Source organism: Gavia stellata, chromosome 2 (assembly GCF_030936135.1).
Source record: "Gavia stellata isolate bGavSte3 chromosome 2, bGavSte3.hap2, whole genome shotgun sequence".
NCBI classification, from domain to species: domain Eukaryota; kingdom Metazoa; phylum Chordata; class Aves; order Gaviiformes; family Gaviidae; genus Gavia; species Gavia stellata.
The window spans coordinates 74,363,275-74,384,680 of record NC_082595.1 but is presented as its reverse complement, the minus strand read 5'-3'; the positions used below and the strand labels follow the sequence as shown (position 1 = coordinate 74,384,680).

Genomic DNA, 21,406 nt, shown 5'->3' with positions numbered 1-21,406 from the left:
ATGTCAGGTACCTTCCAAAGTAATTTTCTCTTTTGTATGCTCTTCTTTTTTTATAGAATAATTTCCAATTTTGTAGTCACGAACTATTTCTGGAATTATTTTTTCATTTCCGTTTTGAGTTTGCCTAGTTATTTAAAATGACCTCAGGAAATTTTGACGAATCAAGGGTAATTTTATTTCTCTGGGAGATAAATTCACAGGAATTGCAAATTAACTGTTTCACAATGTGAAATCTTAAGACAAGTTTGGAAACCCCATGGGAGTTGCCTTGAGCTTCCCACCAGACTGAGCATGCAAGGTTGGAAAGCAGAACTGCCGAGCAGCAGGAGCCTCTGTCAGGAGCATCACGGTAAGACTCAGGATCAGCAGTCCCATTTCTAAAATCTCATTGCCGCAGCTTCCCATGCCAGTAGGCTTCTGCTACTCTGTGTCCTGTGCAAGCACACCGCATGCTCCACAGTCCAATTCAATGTAAGTAACTTACCCCCTTTCCTGCTCCCGTAATTCTTCTTCCTAAATTGATTTGCTCTGTTAACATACTTCCACAAGCTTTTTATTAAATAATGTATGTTTTCTCATTTTGTAAAACAATGCTCAAAATGAAAAAAAAAAATATATATATAACTTTGGTCCCTTTATTTTTTAAATTCTGAAGACATGTTTCCAAAACATTTCATGGACAGACTGCGTCATGGTGATTCCTTCAAGAAGCCAGCTTAAGTTGGGCAGTGATTCTGTGAAAGTTCAAGAGAAACAGGCATTCACAGTTATGCTGTTTCAAAAGTGCTAAACAAGCCATGGGTCTGCCTTGAAACATAGGTTCTTTTACTCCTTTTTCCACTTTTGCATCTTTCATGTCTGGGAGTATTTAAATCTATAGCCAACGCTAAAACTCAGAACTCTGAAACAGCTCCATTTATAAGACCACCACATTAATTTATTCACATATCTTTGATGCCGAAATTTCATGTGGAGTATTTAAAACAATTAATACAATGTTTCTGGGGTATGTTTAAACTTCCAGCCTGGGAAGTCTCACAAGCAGAGACAATTAATTCAGCAACACATCTCTGATGAAAAGCTTGGCCAGCTATATACCCAGAGTTCAAAATTCCTTTACAGCTCAGTGCATTCTGCTTCACAAACGTTGCAGTTCGACAAGAAATAGCCCCAAAAAGTTCCTTTATAGTCCTGTTTGGAACACCGTATGAAGAAACCCGGGGCGGAGACAAAAGAATGAAACATTCAACAAGTGAAAAGAACAGTAGTCATGTCTGAGCCCTGAGTGGCAAACCATTGTGGAACCGCTCCCTTTCCAAAGGGCACTGAAGAATGAATAAGCTGCTTAAGCATATTATCCCCCTTATTCAGGTCAACACCATGCAAACCGGGTCCACGGTGGTTGTTTTTTTTAGAGGGTTCACACATCTTGAGAGATTAACATTTGCTATCAACTATTTCATGGCTTTCAAAACAGATTACCGAAAAGAAAGTTTCATCCTACTATCGAGTATGTCAAGCTGACATGATGATTAGGTACTTTTCCTCAATGACTTGGGTTTCTTTTGTTCCCCAGCCTGTTGTCAAAGCTTAAACTTTGTTTTGTTCTTTTGGAAATCGAATCTCCTTCAAAACATAGCTCTGCTTTTTTCAGGTTATCAGGTTTGTTATGCATACTAAATGATACTGAAAAAGCTGATGCTGGTTTATTTTTAGACACGCTTACTCTAAGGCTAAACAAAAAAGTTCTAAAACATTCAGGTTTAGCAATGTGGTGCATTCAAGCTTTAATAGAAATAAGGTTTTACAAGAATAAAGGGCTTAATCGAGGTTCTGGTACTGGAAATATCATGTAGATCTACCTAGAATTAGCTGTGTAAAATAACAGAGTTCTTTGAAGCACCACCTGAGCGCATTAAAACCGTAATGACCTTTGGGGTTTTAAGAAAAAGGCAAGCCATTTATACCATCTTACTTGTGCACACTTATAGTAAAGAGATCAGCACACCATCAAAATTCAAGCAAGGCTTGAGTTGTGCACCTGGCTCTAATTTAGCTACAAAAGCCAAACCAGCGAGAAACAGAAAATTGCACACTTATATATTTCATCCATTGAGAACAAACATGCTGAAATGTCATCTATTCTCAAACTCGGCACCGAGACATTTCTTTGGAACAGATGCATATTTTAGTGAACAGCTTCATGGAAAATTGGAGGTGAAGAACTGCAAGACACTGAGCCCTTCCACTCACAAAGATGGCAGCAGAGAGTGTCCAGACCTCTCAGTGCCACCTAGAAAGTGTTTGGTGTACGGTAATGCTTCAAAGCAGCAACTCCCCCCATGCCATTAAAATGTCAAAACCCTTCAGCAGTTCTACAATGGGAAATGATTTGCATTAGACCCACAGTTATAAAATCAAAGGAGAACTACATTTGTATGGGACATCAGAAGCTTTAGGACAAAGACATGCCACATGCCAGAAATGAAACACATTTCAGAATATGATTGGTTTAACAGGGCACACAGTTACCAAGAAAACCAAGGGAATGCTGCTGCTTTTGCAAGTGGTAGTATTTTCTTATATTAATACACTGTAAATTCTTTCTGTAAATAACTTCTTGTCTTGGTTTTCACAGGTTGGGGAAGGGCTGGTGAGCACAGGGCAAATTTCTGTTCTCCAGGAAAATCGAACATTTCAAACTTTGTTTTTTGGTTCCACAAGATTGAAATTTCACTCGATGTGAAACTTTTTCCAATAAAAGAGTTAGCCAGTCAGAAACAACATCAATATTTTGGACTTAACTTCAGCTTCTACCAATACTAATTACCCAGTAATCAATTTGTGTTCATTTAAATTTTCGGTTTGCAAGCACTAACATGCTGAATCACAATTTTCTGTCCTGCAAGAACTGCTTACAGCTGCAAAGTATTTTTTATGGCATTAGGAAGAATGTATAAGATTCCAATTTATATTAGACTAGGAAGCCTTTTTTTCTTTGAATAAGCTTATTTTGAAGTCTGAAATACAGGATGATGCCCTTAAAACTTGTAACAGATTCTGCGTTTCCAAATGCTAACTGAATTTTGGCTCTGCTGTACACTGCAAGTAACACTGACGCTAACTGGGTTTGAGGGTGCTTGAAGGGACCAATTTCTGTGGGAAAAAATTAATAGCAAAGAATATTATGCATTTTTTAGAAAGTTCAAAATATAAATATAAATATTTATTAATACTCTGATGAAGCAATATCCTAATGTAACAGAAAAGAAGTTACAGTATTTCAAATTCTGTTCAAAATAATTTAACATTGTGCTAAAAAATCATTGAGAATATGTTTGTTCTCTTCCATACATGCGTAGTGATCCTATACTTTTGCACAGCTACACTAGACGTTTTCAGTTATTTCTCCTTAAAGGCTGGCTTGACTTATCCAATCCAACTTGTTCTTTCCTTTCATAAGGTGTTTTATCTGTCAGTTTGACCTCTACATCCTTTGCTTGCCACCTTCTCAGGAAGGTTACTCATTTCTTAACCTGAAGAGGAATTACCAGTAGTGGCTTTGACTGCACACTGAACCCCGTTGCTGATAGTTATTTCCCACGCATGCAGACAGCTTTATCCAGCTGAAGAATTGTCAGCTCCAGAGAACTTTAATTTAACAACAAAATAAAAATCACTCTAATGGCTGGAAAGAATGCTTCATGAGGGAATCTTGTAACACGCTATGAAATCACCACAGCCTGTCCCCAGGCAAGAGACTGCACAAAGCCAGACTGTGCCAAGGACATTCTGTGGGTTGCTTCCGGCGCATGTATGTGGCACCGAATAAAGGACCCAGTGTGCGCGGGCTGCAGGCAGACAGTGGGCTGCGTGCCGAGCGGGCGCCATCCCTCTGGCCCTCTCTCATGTCACGCTCCGCCTGCATCCCTCCTTCCCTTGTCACGGGTACCAGAAGAGCTCTCCTAGGAAGTTAAACTCATTCCCTTGCATGAGCATGCAAAGCTAAATACCATTCAGCCCCCTAAGGGTAACATTTACAAACAGACATAAAATACACAAAAGAGTACAAGGTATGTGAGCCATTGTTAGCGAGGGAGCATCAAGCACAAAATCCGAAGAGAAAAAGCTGCTGCAGCAAGAGGCAAGATGCACCTGATTTTTCAAAAGGCTGTTCTGCTGTCTGCTCTTTGAGTCATGCGATGTGTTGGTGTTTGTGTCCATGGGTCAGTCTGTGGAATCAAGTGATGGGTGAAAAGCTCAGGGGCTGTTGATGGTGCAGGGGCGGGTAGCAGTGATACCTTCTGGTTTGAGTCTGTTAGGTACAGCTGAGTCTCTCTCTTAGCTTTCCTCCAAAATACTGGAAATTATAAAATACTTTTTATAAACCAAAAGTTTATCTATCTCATGATTTTTAGGTGTAATTCAAGATTTCCAAGCACCTGAAACTCACAATACCAGTTACAGCCAGGTGCCATCAATGGTGCATATGCCTACGGAAGTTCCCTTCCAGGCTGACTTTTCCACTCCCAACAACCTGGAATTCACAGGGCCACCTGAACTTCTCTTCTGGATTGGCTCTAAAAATTACACGTAACACACAGTATAGCTACGCTAACGGTATATTTTGCCGTACTTCATATTGAATAGTAAAAATTAATTTTTTTTAAAGGCAATAATATATCAGACATCAGATTTATTATATATTTTTCAGAGCAATTAGGCTTTTGTTCCACCTGCTCACCTTTCCAATACACAGTACAAGAGTTTCACAGAAAAATGATTGAGCTTTTCCAGCAAATTTCCACTTCTATTAAAAAAAATTCTTGCAGTAAAATTAATGGAGAATCCAGCAAAAACTGTTCTGTATACCTTGTCCTTTACGGCAGTTTGAAATTAGGAAGGACCTGGGAGTACAGCTCAACAGTGAAGCACACCCCAGATTACATCTTTGCTAGACAAAAGATAAAGTAAAGAAATAATGGTCTTTCCCCGAAATTTAAGTGCCATTGGAACTTTTTTCAAGTAAAACAGCTTACATTGACTCTTTCAAACCAACTTAACATCTAAAAACTACTAGAAGCAAATATCGTAGAACTGCCATCACTGAATCTGCAGCACAAGCTGTGCACTGTTCATAAGGAGAAAAGCAGACATTTCCCTCCGGACTGGATTAGATATTGTTTACAAAGGTTCTGTAATTGAAGAAAAAAAAAAAACCTGCCTTCAAAGCTAGCAAGATAGTTTGTCAATTTTTCATACTAGAAAAATGAAAAACTAAGAGTTTTCCAATTGTAAAGATACAACTGTGCCCACATCTTCTGTGAACTGAATGTTAACTTCAAAACTAAAATTCATTAAGTCCTTGTTTATAGCACTAGAGTTCTTCTCCTAGTGCCATGCTTCTGTAGCACCACCACACAGATGCATCAGGTCTGTCTTTTCAATCTACATTTAAATTCTACACTAAGTAGCAGCTATGCCAAGCAGGTCATTACTAAGGCACTTGATTGCTAGGAGGAAGGGGGAAGGGAAACAATTTCTAATCTTGGAATTTCCATAATTTGTACAAAAGAAAGAGTATAGAATGATCCACTTTCTGTGTGACTTGTGCCAATCTGAAAATAATGGCATGCTTTGTATAAACAGGGCACTGTCACTATGGGTGGAATACAGAAGCAGCTGCATTCCAGGGATGAGCATAAAGTGGCAACGAGCAACATATCTATGGTAACGCACTTGAATAATTTAATTTGCTTTTTACTGCAAAACTCTTAAAAAACGCTGACTTTACATCTCCCAACAGATGCCTAAAAGTTTTGTAGGGACTGCCAGCACAAAACCTCCCTGAAATTTTTATTTTATCCTTTTTTATTGTTTGAAGGACCCTAGATAAATTTAAGTAAAGATCACCAGAGGTTTTCTAACTCTTCTTCCTCACCGCCATCATCTGGCTATACCCTGTTTTTTTCTCCATAGACAGAAATATGGCATTGCACATAAATAGTTATTTCAATGCATATTTTCTGATTGTGCTACTAAGCTAAAAACTCATCCAGTTCCTCAGCTTGACAATCACCTTTCAAAAGAGATTTATAAATGAAATAAGAGAAAAAAAACCTAACTCATCTCTCACGTAACAGGATAAAGTCAAGAGTGGCTGAAGGATGCTCGGGGCTGAGGAAGCCCTTCGAAGGAGTCACCAGTCTGGAATTCCCAACCAGCCATGAGAAAACTCCATTCTGGGCAATTCTGACAAGTCCTGAATAGTGCAGTTTCCCACTAACAGAGCTCAGACAACAGCCTGCTCCTCTCCCTACAAATTTTTCTCTCTTCCTTAGACATAACACATTAGTCCCATTGAATATTGCTTTCTGCTTCTTCCTCTTAGGAGGCTCCAAATGATTTTGCAGCAAAAGAGCATCACCACAATGTCTAAGGCGGTACTGCTGCACTAATTCAGGCTAGCATGCATCACATGATCCGCTGCCAGAACCGTATCTAGCAGAGTTAGTAATGAGATCAGAGAGGCCTAATTCATTGTGTATTTTAAGAAAAATAAAATAAACAGCAAGATAAACACTCTGCCTTATGTTTAACAGTCTCAGAGAACTCTTCTAATGTTAACATCTGTCTGCAGGGATAGGGACGATGCCAATCCCACAAATGCCTGTAATTTGAGTTGGAACTTGGAAGACGCTCAGAACCATGGTTTCAGAGCAACATTTCATCAGACGCAATTTTAGGATGCATAACTCTTTTATACAGTAAAACTGAAAACAAATGGTTGTCTACATGCCAGTGGCATTTCTTTAAAAACTTAATCATTTGCCTATTGAGAAAACAATAATCCTGAAAAATTCGACATCGTTTAGGACTTCAGCAGATTATGCTGCATATAGTCATTAATATTTTAACATAATAATAATAATAAGAAAGCAAAGAAATCTGAAAAGTATCTTGTATTTTATTCATAGACTTTTCAGAGCATGTAACAAGAAATCTCCTCAAACCCCTGACATCTACATTCTATAAAAGCTTTTAGTGAATCCCAGAAAACGCTCAGACTAACCATTAAGCTCTCTACACAACTGAGCTTCAGCAGCCCCCATACAGTTTACAACTATCATTTCTTCTTCATGAACCCCAGCAGCTACCTGGCTAAAATCTCAATCTGCATGTTTTGCCACACATCAAGAAACATTTAACAATACCCTCTCTGCTACATTTTGAAATACAACTGATAGATAATGAGAACTGGAACGTAGAGAAATAGATTACCACAACCAAACTTTCAAAGTTTATTGCTCTCAAAAAAACATGAGGGAGGATGTGCTGGACCCCGCTTGAGGGTCCAGCAGTAAGTGCTTATAATAAATCACAGAAGGTGGCCAAAAAATAGTATTTAAGAAGGGCCAAAATAGTACCCTAAAATCAAGTCTAGCCTCAGTGAAACTTTTTATAGAAGCCAGAGATATTTTTCTTTTCTTTTTTTCCTGCAAAATTAATAGGAGTGTAGGTATCTTAATAAATCATCTTCTTCAGCTTAATCAAGAGAATATGACAAGATATAGCTGCTTGAGGTGGTTCAAGCACTTTGAATCAAGCACTTTGATTAAATCAAACTGTCCTACACCATTTTTGCGAAGCAACAAACGCACATCACTCCCTTTATTTTCATCCACTTGCATTTCCAAATTTTGTTTAGGACAGACAGCTGGAATGTCTGAATGCAAGGAGTCATCTCCAGCTTTCGAAACCAGACCCAAAAATGAAAAAAAAAAATAATCAAACAATAAACCACCACCAACAAAGTGAATCAGAGAAGAGCAAAGACTTATTCTTTTGAAGATAACATCAGTAAAGTTTTGCTATTAAGTAATAATATTCAGAGGAATGCCATCTTAATAATTTTCCTTCATCTAGTAAATGACAAACATAACAAACTTTAAAAAAAAGTCTTAAAGATCTCATTTTCATTCATCCTTAATATTCTATTAATAAAAAGGATTTTGCTAATATTGTATCAGCTCACACATTTTGACAGCACACAAAGTGTGCCATCACATAGTTAACTGAACAGAATTTTAACATATCAGCAGATAGTTACACCATTTACAAAACCGAGAATCTTGTTCTGTGTTGTCAGTACATCTCATTTCTATATCAACATTTCTGGCATTTTGTTTTGATTTTTTTTTTCATTCACATGTAACTATAAATCTCCATCACTTGTTGCAGCCTCTTCTCAGTTCTATTAAACTTATGCCTGTTTATTTCATTTCCTTCCACAAGCTACTCCCACATGGTCCTTCACCAAAATACATTTCAACGTGACATCCCTGTCTCCTGTGCTGACACTCAGCCATTCTCTTTACTAGAGCCAAATGGGTTGGGCCTCTTCCTACATAAACAAGTCACATCAACAATGTCCCTTTGACTGACTGGCAATTATTAAACAAGTCTGGTGATACTATTTCAGCACTGACATCTCAGCTGTTGACTATATATCTGTCCTAGCACCAGAAGAAAAAAGGGAAAAGTAGTTCTGTGTACAAAGTAAACCTGCTAGTGCAAGGCCAGCATTTGTAAGAGCACTTTTACAGTCAACAGGTGACATGTTTTGTCCCAGACACCAGGCCGACTTCTGTGGAGGCACAAATGATGCGTCTTACCCCACGTTTTGTGATAATAGCTATATCCAAGCCTCATTCCCTCTCTTGTCTTCTCCACTGCCTGTCAAATTGCTGAGGAGGCAGATAGCTAGCAACTACTATTTCAGAAAGAATAGAAGCCAACCAAAACAAACACTATCTGTTGCTGTCTTCTCAGTATGAAGAGTTGGAAATGTCTAATGTATCTTGAAATAAAGTCTGCCATCAGTTTGGTCTATGGATATTCATGCATGCTACCCAAAATAAGCATTTCCAGATATTCATTTCTGCTCTTTTTTATAGATCCCCATGTGCTGAAAAATGAAGTAAGAAGAAATGAAATGAACTGACAAAATTGCCAGTAACATTGGTACACAGTTCGTTCTTTCTAATGTCAGCTGAAACTGAGACTTAAATCTCGTGTCACCCTTTATGTTCTTTCTGCTAGAGCCCTCCCCTCTTCAACTTCTCAGCTCTTAAAAATCATTGCCGATATGCTGGTTGGTAAATGTGAAAATCTGAAGCACCACCTGGCTTCGTCACATTTTCCATGGTCTAATGAAATAGAATTTTCACAAAAGAAATGTTCATAAATAGCATATTTCATAAAAATAAATGAACAGTCTCAGAAAAAGAATACCATATACCCCTAGCCAAAATGGCAACGTTTAAAGGATGACAATGGATCAAAAGTAACAGACAATTGCTGAGGTCTTCTCATGCACTAAGCAGTAGAATAGCATTTCTCAAAGATACAAAGAGTTTGTTTAATAAGAGGTTGATGTAAAGTTCAAAACCAAGTTTTAGTTTCTGTAGAAGCCTCCTGAGCCACATAGCAACAACACATCAGATGCAGAGAGAGGCAAGCAAAGTGCAAACTGAGTATGAACTCATGTTATCTAACTTAAGGACCTACACTGGATATTCAATATCTAAGCTAGTCTAAGCTCTTTTTATAGTCAACAGACAAAAACAGAGAGTTTTAAAATACAATTCAGCTGACCAGTTTAAGACAGCTACTCTACAAGAAGAAGCGTCTGCTCCTCTTCATAAAATTAGCCTAGGATGATTAGCTCAGGTTCAGATGACTCAAGCTCTGCGTCTCTTTCTCAATCATTCTGAGCTTACCTAGCTTAGTGATGGTGATTCTCAAGACCAGTAATTCAAACACAATATTGTAACTGCCCATTCCATTGAATCTTGAGTATGGGTAAGATAAAAGAGAAGAGGCGAAAATATTGCTGCCTAAGTGGGTAGACCAGAAAAGCCTAGATTTGTGTTTAGTACACAGGCAACATAGAAAGGCTAGATGATTACAAGAAGATTGCAAACACTAATCTCTAGTACTTTATGAAAGTATAAGAGGACATTAAGCAGAGGCAATATAGGATGATAGTGGATTTAAGTCTGGCACTGAAATATATAATAATGTATTATTTTATACAACATGCATATTAAAAAGATAGTATGAACTTGAAAGTCTCCTTTAATTTAATTGTAATAGAATAATTGGATAAGTTTTAAAAATTGCAGTAACCTTTTGTTGTACAATGACAACAGTAAGCACCGGTGAAAAAAAAATAAGACTTTGTTATGTTGTTTTTTTATTTATTTAAAAAGGACTGCAAGTATTTTTGCTACTGAAAGGAAATGTGGACCAAGATATTTTTCATCCCTGTATTACGGCAAAAGGAGACGAGCATTTTAATAGTAGTAATGTAAACACAGAATGTCTTTCTACTATTATAGTAAAGAACAAAGCCCATTACAAGCGAATGCAGCATTAAACAAAATGCTGGTAGTGTACATATTATGAAACTGAGAAAAATATTTAAAGAGAATAGATGTTTAAAAGCCAAAGCCATTTATATTTGAGTTTTATTGGTAAAACTGTTGGTACTCATAGCTGCTGAGCTGTGCCTAAGAAAGTATGAGAAAAGCATCTAAATGAAAACAAGGGAGGTGATGTAATACATTCCCCTGGGAACACCATGGTAAAGAACAGCAAATGATCTTCTACATTTGCAAATAAGTCAAAACTGTTAACAGCTGTAAATATGGTGGGAAATGCTGTTCCCCTTTGTACACAATTATTTCATAAAAGGGGTAGGCAGTGTTTTGTATTTCAGCTCTCTTAATACATGATTAGTAGAATGCATCCCTTAGGAAGCATGAGATGTTTATACACAGTCTTCTACTGAAGGTTTAATACAACCAAGGAAATATATAAGGCAGAAGATACAGAAGAAATAGTAATGAAAAAAAAATTGCAGAAGACTATGGACAAAACAGAAGACAAACTCAAAGATTCTTCAAAAGGCAGTCTTTAAAAGACTGAAACACACTGGAAACCTCAGTATCTTCTGTAAATTTAGACTCTGAAGATTCCCTCCCCAGAACCCCCTCTCAACAGCACGCTGCAGTCACTTCAGGCAAGGGTTTTAGGCTATAGAGGGTAAAAAACCTTCCTGACTAAAGCCATGTGCAGTTTTGAGGATATACTTGAAAGTATAAATTAGAAAACTTATTATTTGAGTATTCAGTAAAAAATTAACATTTGATTCTTAGATTTTTAATTGCAGAAGTGAATTCTGAAATATAGCTACATCCACTGTTAAAACCAATGAAAATAATTGTGTAAAACACACCATCAGCAAACTACTTTCTGATTTCCTGCAAGAAAATCATGATGCAAGAGGTCTTCTTTGAATGTTACTGAATTGTATTTTTAAGGCTACCTAACAGATACATTCACTCAAAGCTAAGGTCCACCTCAGCAGGACTTTGAGCTCAAACTGGCTCAAGGAGAAAAGCCAACAGTGAAGAATGAGACATTTTCCTTTCCAAAGACTAAAGACAGCAACTGTTTGGCTAGTAACCTTTTATGTCCTTTTCTTTTTTTTTCTTTCTTGCAGTTATTACCTGTTACTCTCCATGAGCACTGCTTGATGCATCTTGTCAGTGAGCATGCCTGCACACCTCACATTGGATGTGTTTGGGAAAAAAAGAGAGTGTGAAAATTGATCACAGTGCTCAGAATGAATCTGGACAGAAGGTAAAGAAACACATGGAGAAAAAAAAGCACAGACAAAAGTCAGATGCAAGCTACCATACAGACTGACACATTCAACAAGATTAAAACAGTAAATGTGGTTTCCAGATAAAACACAGTATTCCAAAATAAGGAATATTCTGTGCAATAAAGGCCTCTCTATCCAGTAACAATTTACCATTTCTGTTGATGACAGGGCCCTGTGAAAATACGGAATTTTCTAACAGCCCAGATATATTAACTCTATATATGATGTAATGAATATATCTGTGTGTGCACAAACACTTCCACATAAACGAATGCAAAGTCTGAATATGCTCCTATGGTTAGATTGAGATGGGACTAACTAGCATTTACTATGATTATTGAAATAAAAATAAATAAATACAGCAGAATTCTATGCTACTTCATTCCTCCTCTCATCACGTTATAAACAGCAAGTAACTCAAGAAATACTACCTAACTTTGTGCGATGCAATATAATGGGACCAAATATTATAAAGAGTTTTGACTGAGACCTGATTAGAGAGACCTTTGGATACTCTTATTGTTCTGATTCATTATTTATAATAATGATAATGTCTGTATGAGAATAAAATAATCTGATATATCAAAATTCAAGTTTAATTTTTGTCCACAGGATTCAGAAAAGCACATTTAAAAAAAAAAAAAAAATCACAATTTCTTCCACATCTGTATTGTCAAAATAAAGTGAAGAAAAATCAGTACATGCAAGAAAACACAGAACAAGGATTCTAACATGCTACAGAAGATGACCTTGGATAAGTATTCACTTAACCACACTTTTCACTACCATCGTGGTAAGAATTTCAGTATTAACTAATGCCAACTTCAGCAATAGTCAACAAAAATGTCACACAGCCCTATTTATTCACTGGAAATGAAGGAACATGCTGAAATTCTGATGGATATTTGCGTGTTTGGGTTTTTTTCTTACTTCAGTTGACAGCAAATCATGTATTCTGAAACATTAAATTTCCAAATAAAATCTGTGGGAAAACTGTAACTGTTGTTAAATATTCCCATGCCTCTGCTTGCTCACTATATGTAAGGCTCCGTGCCAGTCCACACATCCCAGGGTGTACCTCACCAGCTCAACAACACGGAGGCCACAAAGCTTTGTAGGAAGCACAAGCAGGTGGAAACTCCTGATCCACAGAGAAAAAACACTGAGGCATGAGACATCCAAGCAAAGTGTTGGAATCAGCTTTAGAATTTAAACGATAAAGCCCCTCCACCAAATACGTAAAGTAAAATCCAAAACCAGTCTATCACACTATTTATCAGTGGTTTTAGAACATCCCATAGATGTGAATCCTTGGAGAACAGGAGGTTTGGGGTCAAGTTTGTAGCGGATTGTAACAGGGGAACATATTTGACATATTACTCTAAGGAAAAAATAAAATAAAGTTTATCATATCCTGTGAAGTACCCACCTCATGTCTACAACAAACAGAAAACTATTCAGGCTATGAAAACAGCAGTGATAACGTATGGCTTACAACGGACAACATGAAATTTTAATACACATGAAGAAATTACAAAGATGATGATATGTATAAAAGCCCAAAGAAGACCTGGGGGATGTTAGCATTCGCTAATGATATGCTTCTAATGTGCAACAGATAAAGCACTAATATCTAGCTAAAACTGCTCTGTAATAATAAAAACAATTAAAATAAAATAAAAACTCCTCTGTAATAATAAAAATGCCACTCCATTTGAATATTTAAATATAATACAGTTGTTTTGCTTCAGTTTTTCATTAATTACTTTTCCAGCATGTATACTTCATGACTGCATGATTAACTATGCCCTTCACTGAATATGCCACCTAAAAATTATTACCCAGAACCTCGAGCGATTTTGGCAGCAATTGAACTTTTAAATTAAAAAGCAGATGCTTTGTGATAAATACATTTGTCACCGTATTAGACTCATTTTAAAATAACTGTACCTTCAATAGCATGTATAAAAACCTGTGCAAACTATCCTCTCGTTCTGATAAAATTTAACAATTTTGATCTATATTTCCCTCTAAGAATAGACTAGGCTTGTCAAGCTATTGCTTTGGATATACAATACACCACAAGATCACATACATAAACCTTTACTTTACAATTTATTTCAAGTTTCCCTTGAAACAAGCTTATTTAATATGATTTATTGTCTGTTGCCTAAAGCCTGTGATTTCATTTACTCTTCCTCATGTGTTTTATTACTTTCTGTGTGCTCTACTGACAATCCAACCTGGCAAGCTTACGAGACTCAATACCTGAGAAATAGAAAGCTAGGAATTTGCAGAACAGACTAACGTAAAATAATATTTTTGGACAGAAAAAGTGAGCTACAACACAGTCAAAAGACTGAGTTCAATATGTGTCAATAACAAATCAGCAGCATACGGCAGAAACATATTCAAATGGTAAATCTAGATTTATTATTACAAATTCTTAACACATCTGAGTTAAAATACTGAGTCAAAATAACTTTTGAAACTTTCAAGTTGTGAATGTATTACTAGACATACTGTAACTATTCACTAATAGAACATTAAAGAGCAAGAAAAGGAAAGCTCTCCAAAAAATTACCGAAAAACATCAGCTCTTGGATATTTGTGATCCACTCAAGCACATCACCCAACAGCCCCTGCACTGAGGGGAAATGGTGTCTTTCGTAAGTACCATCCCTTCCCCAGCTCATTCTTTAGGTCTGCAAGTGTAACATGGATGCTGGCACAGTTTCAGGTTTTCCTGTTGTTTAAATAAAGCACGTTTAGGAGCGTTGGGCGATGCCATATTTATTTTAGAGGTGGAATCTTAGGAAACACACTGGAAAGATGACTCTAAACCCCCCAATTTTAGAAGGCGCGTCTATAAAAACAGATTGTACTTGCCCATTCCCTCCTCTAACGCATATTCAGTCCACTCCAAATAACTGAATAGATTTAAAAGGATGCTACCAATTCCCGCAAATTTAAAAAATGTGGGTTTTTTTTCTTCTGCACAATGGGCTAGACAGAATTGTAATTCAGAAATGACTGACTTTTCAGTATTTCTGAACACTGAAAAGAGAAAAGAAAAAATGACTCATGACATTGACTGTAAGAAAAGTTATATCCTACCACAATACTTTCTTGCCAACTGGAAGCAGGGAAAGGGGAGGAAAAAGGAATATTCATGTATTTTCTCCTTTGTTCAAGTGCTGGCAGTGTACTACCAGAGAACGATCTAGCAGCAAGATCTAAGGGGGAAAAAAAAATTCCACTTGTAAAATAGAATTTAATTAGTGAAGGAGAGTGCAATTATTTCCTACCAGAATGGCACAGACAGGCAGTAGCCAAATGATAAAAAGCCATAGAAGATTTACTCCATCAATAGTTTTTACAAATTTTCATGCCTGGAATTCAGCACCATAAGGCCATGGCATTACCTTTGAGCACCTTCCCTGGCCTGACTGTTTTGTGGAACATGGAAAAAAGCCTCTCTCGGTCAACCAGGTTAATTTGGTCAGTGACATTTTAACATAGCTAAATGAAAAGCTGTGTATCTAGAAACCTCCTGTTTTGATCATGCATAGTGTCATTTGTAGTTCAGAAATACTCAGAACTACTAGGGAACACGCTGGAGAATATAACCTAGAAATGAGATTCCCATACATGCACCAGATACAAAAATAGATCCTTTTTACATAGGCAGGAACAATCTCTATTTATAGAATTCAGGAAATGCTACTATTATTTTACAGTAAAACTATCAATGAAATGCTGTCTCTAGCTCTAACCACCATCATTCAAGGGGAAGGCAAAAGGGCCTTTTTAAAATCAGAGATCATAACCATTCCATAATACATTTACTACATAAAAAACGGTGTAAAAGTGCCACCCATCTATATGAGTGCCAATTGTGATTGTCTTTTATTGTGAAATCCTTACAGCTGTACACAATTTACATGATTTGTTTGATAGATTTTTATCTTCAGATTGACAAGATATGAAATTGCAGCTTTCTTCTGTCCAGGTTTCTATTTTGGTTGGAATATGAATAATAAAAGCAATTTTGTTTCTGTTTTCTCAACAGTTTTCATTTGCACATTCATACGTAGGTATTTTTCAAGAACATGAATCTTGGAAGGCTGGTATCAGCTCTTATAACAATTGGAAGTAATTTGGGGAAATGCAGAAAGCTAAATTGAAGAACTGAGCTTGAATTTGCACCTCATGTTTTTGCACCTCAGTCTCCCACCACGGATGCCTGTCATTCCTCCAGAAGAGTCAGAACTGCCAGCCCAGCCATGCTCATTGACCTATTTAGGGCAACTGTGAGAACTGTCACATTCCTGCTTTTAAATATTTGTAGTAAATTAAGGGAAAAAATATTCCAAAGCAAGCATGCAGGAAATCACTTGAAATAGCAGCCCACAAATCCCTGAAGTGTGGCAGATGAAGGAGGAGTAGCATGTTTCTCTCTCTTGTGCACTGTTCAGTACTTAAATGTCTGTATTTGACAGTTATACGAATAAAGAACAGCTTCAGATACACATTTGGAAAGAGTGAACTGACCGTCATGATTCATCTGTACATTAACGGCATATATATATGACCAGCCAACTATTGAATTGTCTACCCAGGGCAAGAGAAGGTTTGCAGGTCCAGCTGCTTTGAAGCCATCATGGCTGCAGCTGGAGTGACTTCTGATACCTGAGCCATCCTGATGGCTGGCGTGTGGCCACTGTCCCAGCGCTCAGAGCACCAAAACGCCTTCTGCTAGAAACTGCCTATGTAAAAATTTCTTCCAATACCAGCTGTCTTGGCTTTTCCGCGTTATGTAAAAGTACTGTTTAAGAGAGTTGAATGCTTTCTACCTAAGCTGAAATTTATAGTAAATGTTTTGTGTTTAAATCCTAACGTACAATTAATCTTTCCAAAGCTCCCACAACTGGTCATTGCTAGTATTGAATGTACACACGCAATCAGTCCAAGACTGCTCTAGCAGCCCTGAACTTGTCAGAGCTTCTCTTGTAAGGTACCAGATAAACACAGTTTATCTCTGTTTATCTCTGTAATCACAGTTTATCTTCTCTCGTAAGGTACCAAATAAACACAGCATCTCATTCCTCTGTTAAGCATCCATTATTAGATTAAGATATTTATGGTCAGAAGAAACCCTTTCACCACTGATTTGACTTCTATAGAACCCAAGCCATCAGTCTTCCTAGATTTCATTCCTGCTCTGGCTGGATAACAGTACTTTAACTAAACGATGTCTCATCTATGTCCCTTGGACATCAAAAATATTGTCTCCAAGTCATTGATAAAGATATTAAACATTGCAGAGCTGAAAAAAAAAACCCCTGTAATCCATAAAACCACAACTATTTTATTATTCCTCACAGAAATATGTGTTTTAAACCACATTTTCTTTAGTCACACAGGAGGCCTGCTTTGTTTTTTCATTGGTCCAGTTTCTTAGAAGGAACATTATGAATTCAAATGTGTTACTGAAGGTAAAATATAAGAAGCAACCAAAATCTGTAAACTCACTTTAACATTAGATTAAATTTCGTTTTAATAAGCCCATGCTCATCAGCAATAGTTATTTTACTCTCAGTTCTTGATTAGTCAAACTTTTGGATTTTACTCAATTCTTTATCTCAGGTTACAGGACCATTGTATTTTAAATAAGAGCCTTAACCTTAATCCAATTTTCCTGCACTTCTCAATTCATCCCAGATATAATTAAAAAACCCCAGTACTTCCTCCTCGCCCAGCTCAGCATGGTCCAGAAAGCTTTTACCAGAGTTTTTTTAAAAAGCACTGGTCAAAGCATTATCTGGACATTCTGATTTAAGGATCCTGACAAATTTTTAAAGCTTTTGTTTAACATATTCATTTGCTGTTAATAAAATGGAAAATAAGACTTCTCGCCAAGATAGATAAAACTGACATTTTAAAAACATCTACCATATTTATACTGACAATCTAATACTTGCATAAGTACCATCATTAAGGTAAAGCATCAGGAACAACAGAAAATCTCATTCTTACTGTTCATAATTGATATGAATTAAGTTTATTTTCTTCAGTGTCTTTTGCTTTTTTATTGCCTTTAAACCCAGTTTTTGAACTTGATTTCTATTATTGGGTTTTGCTGTTTGTTTTTTTTAAACTGTCAGTCTCCACATCCCTGTAAGCCAGGCTGATTTTTACCTAACAGGCTTGCCTCAACATTGCTTATTTTGTGAGAGTTTAATAACATGTTTTAAGTAGCAAACAATCATCATTCACATTTTAATGTTTAAATGTTTTCCCTTGATTCAGCTTGATTATTTCCATCATCCTTAAACCATCCCACTTGTAAGTGCTGAGTACGTGTGTTTCAGGTAGGTCTCCATGAAGTTGTAGCTGCTTGTACCTTGACAACCATTCATTTTTCTTCTGCAGTCTGTTTCTTTAACCATTTCAAGGTGATTAACATATACCTCTATAACGTTAGATGAATGCCCAAAATCCAGAGATCACATCACCTCAGGATTTCGAACAACACATATGTATCAGTACTGAGACTAGTGCCTGAGTATGTTTTATTTGGATTGAAATCCCACCTGAGAAGCACCACCCTCACACCTGAAAAATACATGGCTACTCAGTAAGACACAACTTTTAGTGAGATTGTCACGGTCTGTAGTAAATAGCTAATAGTACTCCAAATAATGTTTTAAATGCTTTGGATAAAAATGTCCTATCAGCAATTACTTGCCTCCAATTTATCAGTGACTTACAAAACAGGCATATTATTTTTGGCAGTGGTCAACACCACTTCTTTTGGACACAGTCCCATGCTGATTACATGGAGTAATTTACTAGTTCAGTCATGCAAGTCTTTCTACTAGGTCAATTTTTACTCATAAGTAAGCAGTTTCCATTTCTCTTGCTTATGATTTAGGCAATTGTATAAAAATGCTTTATTTTCCTCTCTTCTCTTTCCCTGGTTTTATGAGTAGCAGCATAATACCCCAGTTAAAAATAACCTCTGCTAAAACTAACAGTAATAAGGCTTTTAATAATTATCAGAAATTGGGTGAGTTGCTCCTCAGAGTTACTGTTTTAGGTTCTGTACACAAAAAAAACATACAGGATGAGAATTTGTGAAATTTTCTTGCAATCTGCTTTGGAGTAAGATTTAATCTTTCTGGAGAGTTTGCAGGTTGTGCACAACTGCATTATAGTTGCCAAAAATACATATTTTAAAGCTTATTTTAAAGCACTGAGGCCCCCACAGAAACGGAAAAGGAACTAATCTAAATGGAAAACATCTGCACATTTCAAAAAACATGTTCAGCATAATTATTATTTATACGTGCTCAAGTTATGAGAGTGATTTCTATTGTGTCTTATTATGGAAAATCCTGGCTAGAGTAAGAAAATATAGCATAAAAATACAGTTATTTGTCCAAGAGGTTTAGATTTTAAGATAAGGAATTGCAGTACAATTCCACAACAGCTTGACCTAGCATAACCAGCTTAGCCAGCAAAATGTGATCGCTTTTTGGTCATTTCAGTTCTCTGCAGTGGCTCACCACCTGGTTACATGAACACCAGCGTTAGCGAGGGAACAGGGATGTGCTGCTGGGGAAGTGAGGGTGTTAGACAGACGAAATTAAGGGAGCTGGTGCCCCAGGATCCCTGACTTTGACTAAAGTAGCCAGGGAACTGTGCCCAAGCTCCAATTAATAGATATCACCAGGCCCATGCAGTTTCTTCAGTCAAGGGGTACATCAATAGAGTCCCACCTGTTCATAACCCAACAGCAGCATTCAGAGGTCTCATTCCCAGTTACAACTGTTAGATAAACGGTTAAAAATCTGAGCAACCAGCCCCCACTGGAACAAGCCACCAAACGTCTATGTTTTGAAATGTAGTCTAGCACAACCCTGAAAGAGCAATTGTGCTGCCTCTAGAGTTGACCATAACCCAACTGTGTTTCACAGCCTTGATTTCTCTCATGCTGCTGACTTCTCCTCACCCCTGCAAAAACCCAGATGAGCATAAACGGCACTGATCTGTAAGCTAATATAATTCTTTGCATCTGCTACAGCACTGAAAAAACCCGACAAAAATAACTCTTTACCCAACCTCCCATTGATTCAAACTTAGTTTAAGGTCTCTTCCACCAGTAAATTTAGCTGGGGACTTTAGACTGCCAGGCAGTGCGTGCATGTCTGAGCTTGATACACGCGGAAGCAGGAGAGAAAAGCACCCCGACAGAAGCAGTCCTGTCCTACACTGTTAACCACCGTGCTGGCTGGGACTGAAACACGCTCAGCCTCTAATTGCACTGTATGACTAAACTGAAGCAGTTCATAACATGGTCCTAAAATAAGAAGCCATATTCCAAAGTGAAATAACAAAAGGCATCCAGAGCATCAACAACCCCCAGCTCATGTAATTTTTATGCATCTCGTAACACTTTAGGTTTGCCACTCTTTCATACATGTCGAACACATTTTTTAGTCACAACGACGACATGAAAATTGAGCTACTGGTATGGGTATACTTTTTTTGCTATTTGCATATAAATATATATATATGTTTGATATATTTCAAGAAAATAATACGCTGTGAAAAATGAAAAATGACAGTGAAACTCAGGCATAAAAGCAAAATGTAAAGCATACTGCCATATCAGAAGTAGCTGATGCAATTAAGTGTCTAGAAACATTCAATAATAGATTAGATAACTGGCTCAGCTTCTCAAACCACAAATAAACACATTTTCTAGCTAATGAGACTTGTATGTGATTTGATATGGCTATGCACTACAGCGTTAAGACACAACTCACAAGTAAGTCTGTCCACTTTCAGAAGGATAGATAGAGAGGGTAGCAGGCTATTTCTCAGTTCAGTAATGCTTTCATGATGTATTGCCTAAATTATCCCGGTGGGGCAGGGGTGGAGGTGTGTATATAAAGCTGAAGACACACACACCCAACCCAACAATCTAGAAGTCCCAGCTAAATTTACTGGTACAGGAATGCTTTATTTAGCTATAATACACATAAATCTCTGACACATTTATCATGCATAAAGTTTAACACTTGCATCATTTATAGTATAACATTTGTTTACCTCTGCTAAAGCCTAATGATACTGCTGGTGATACTTAATTTGACATCATTCAGAGTCACTAATTCAAGTATTCTTTCAGAAAAAAAAGGAAGAACAGGAGCCAAGTAATTAACTAGTAATCCCAGGAGCCCTGGAAATAAAGCCAATTTTCAGCAACTTTAAATCTCTGCACTTCACACAAATGGGAAGCCAAGTTAAAGAGGGTAAGGTCCACTTCCTTGAAGCACTAGGACCTCATTTTGGGAAAAATCATAGCATTACAGTGCTTTCTATAGCTAAAGTCAATGTACAACTGAAGTACATACACGTGCATTCCCAGCACAGATCAGGCTATAGCTTCAAGCTGTGCACCAAATCAAGGGGCACAGTCAGAATTCATATCTGAAATCACTGCAGAGGAATTCTGCAGCAGAAGTGGAGAAAGAATGCTGCCTTAAGCTGTATTTTTAACTCTATAGTCCCCCTCTTCTTGAGATCTAATTTCCCATACCACTTTTTAACATGTACAATGTACGCAGCACATTTTTACAGTGTCCTTAATTACTTGAGCCT

General features: G+C 37.2%; 1 protein-coding gene across 1 annotated transcript in view; it reads right to left on the bottom strand.

Annotated features, from left to right (window-relative positions):
• ME1 (malic enzyme 1) overlaps positions 1–21,406 on the bottom strand; it is a 189,318-nt gene that overhangs the window by 85,644 nt on the left and 82,268 nt on the right. The window lies entirely within an intron of this gene.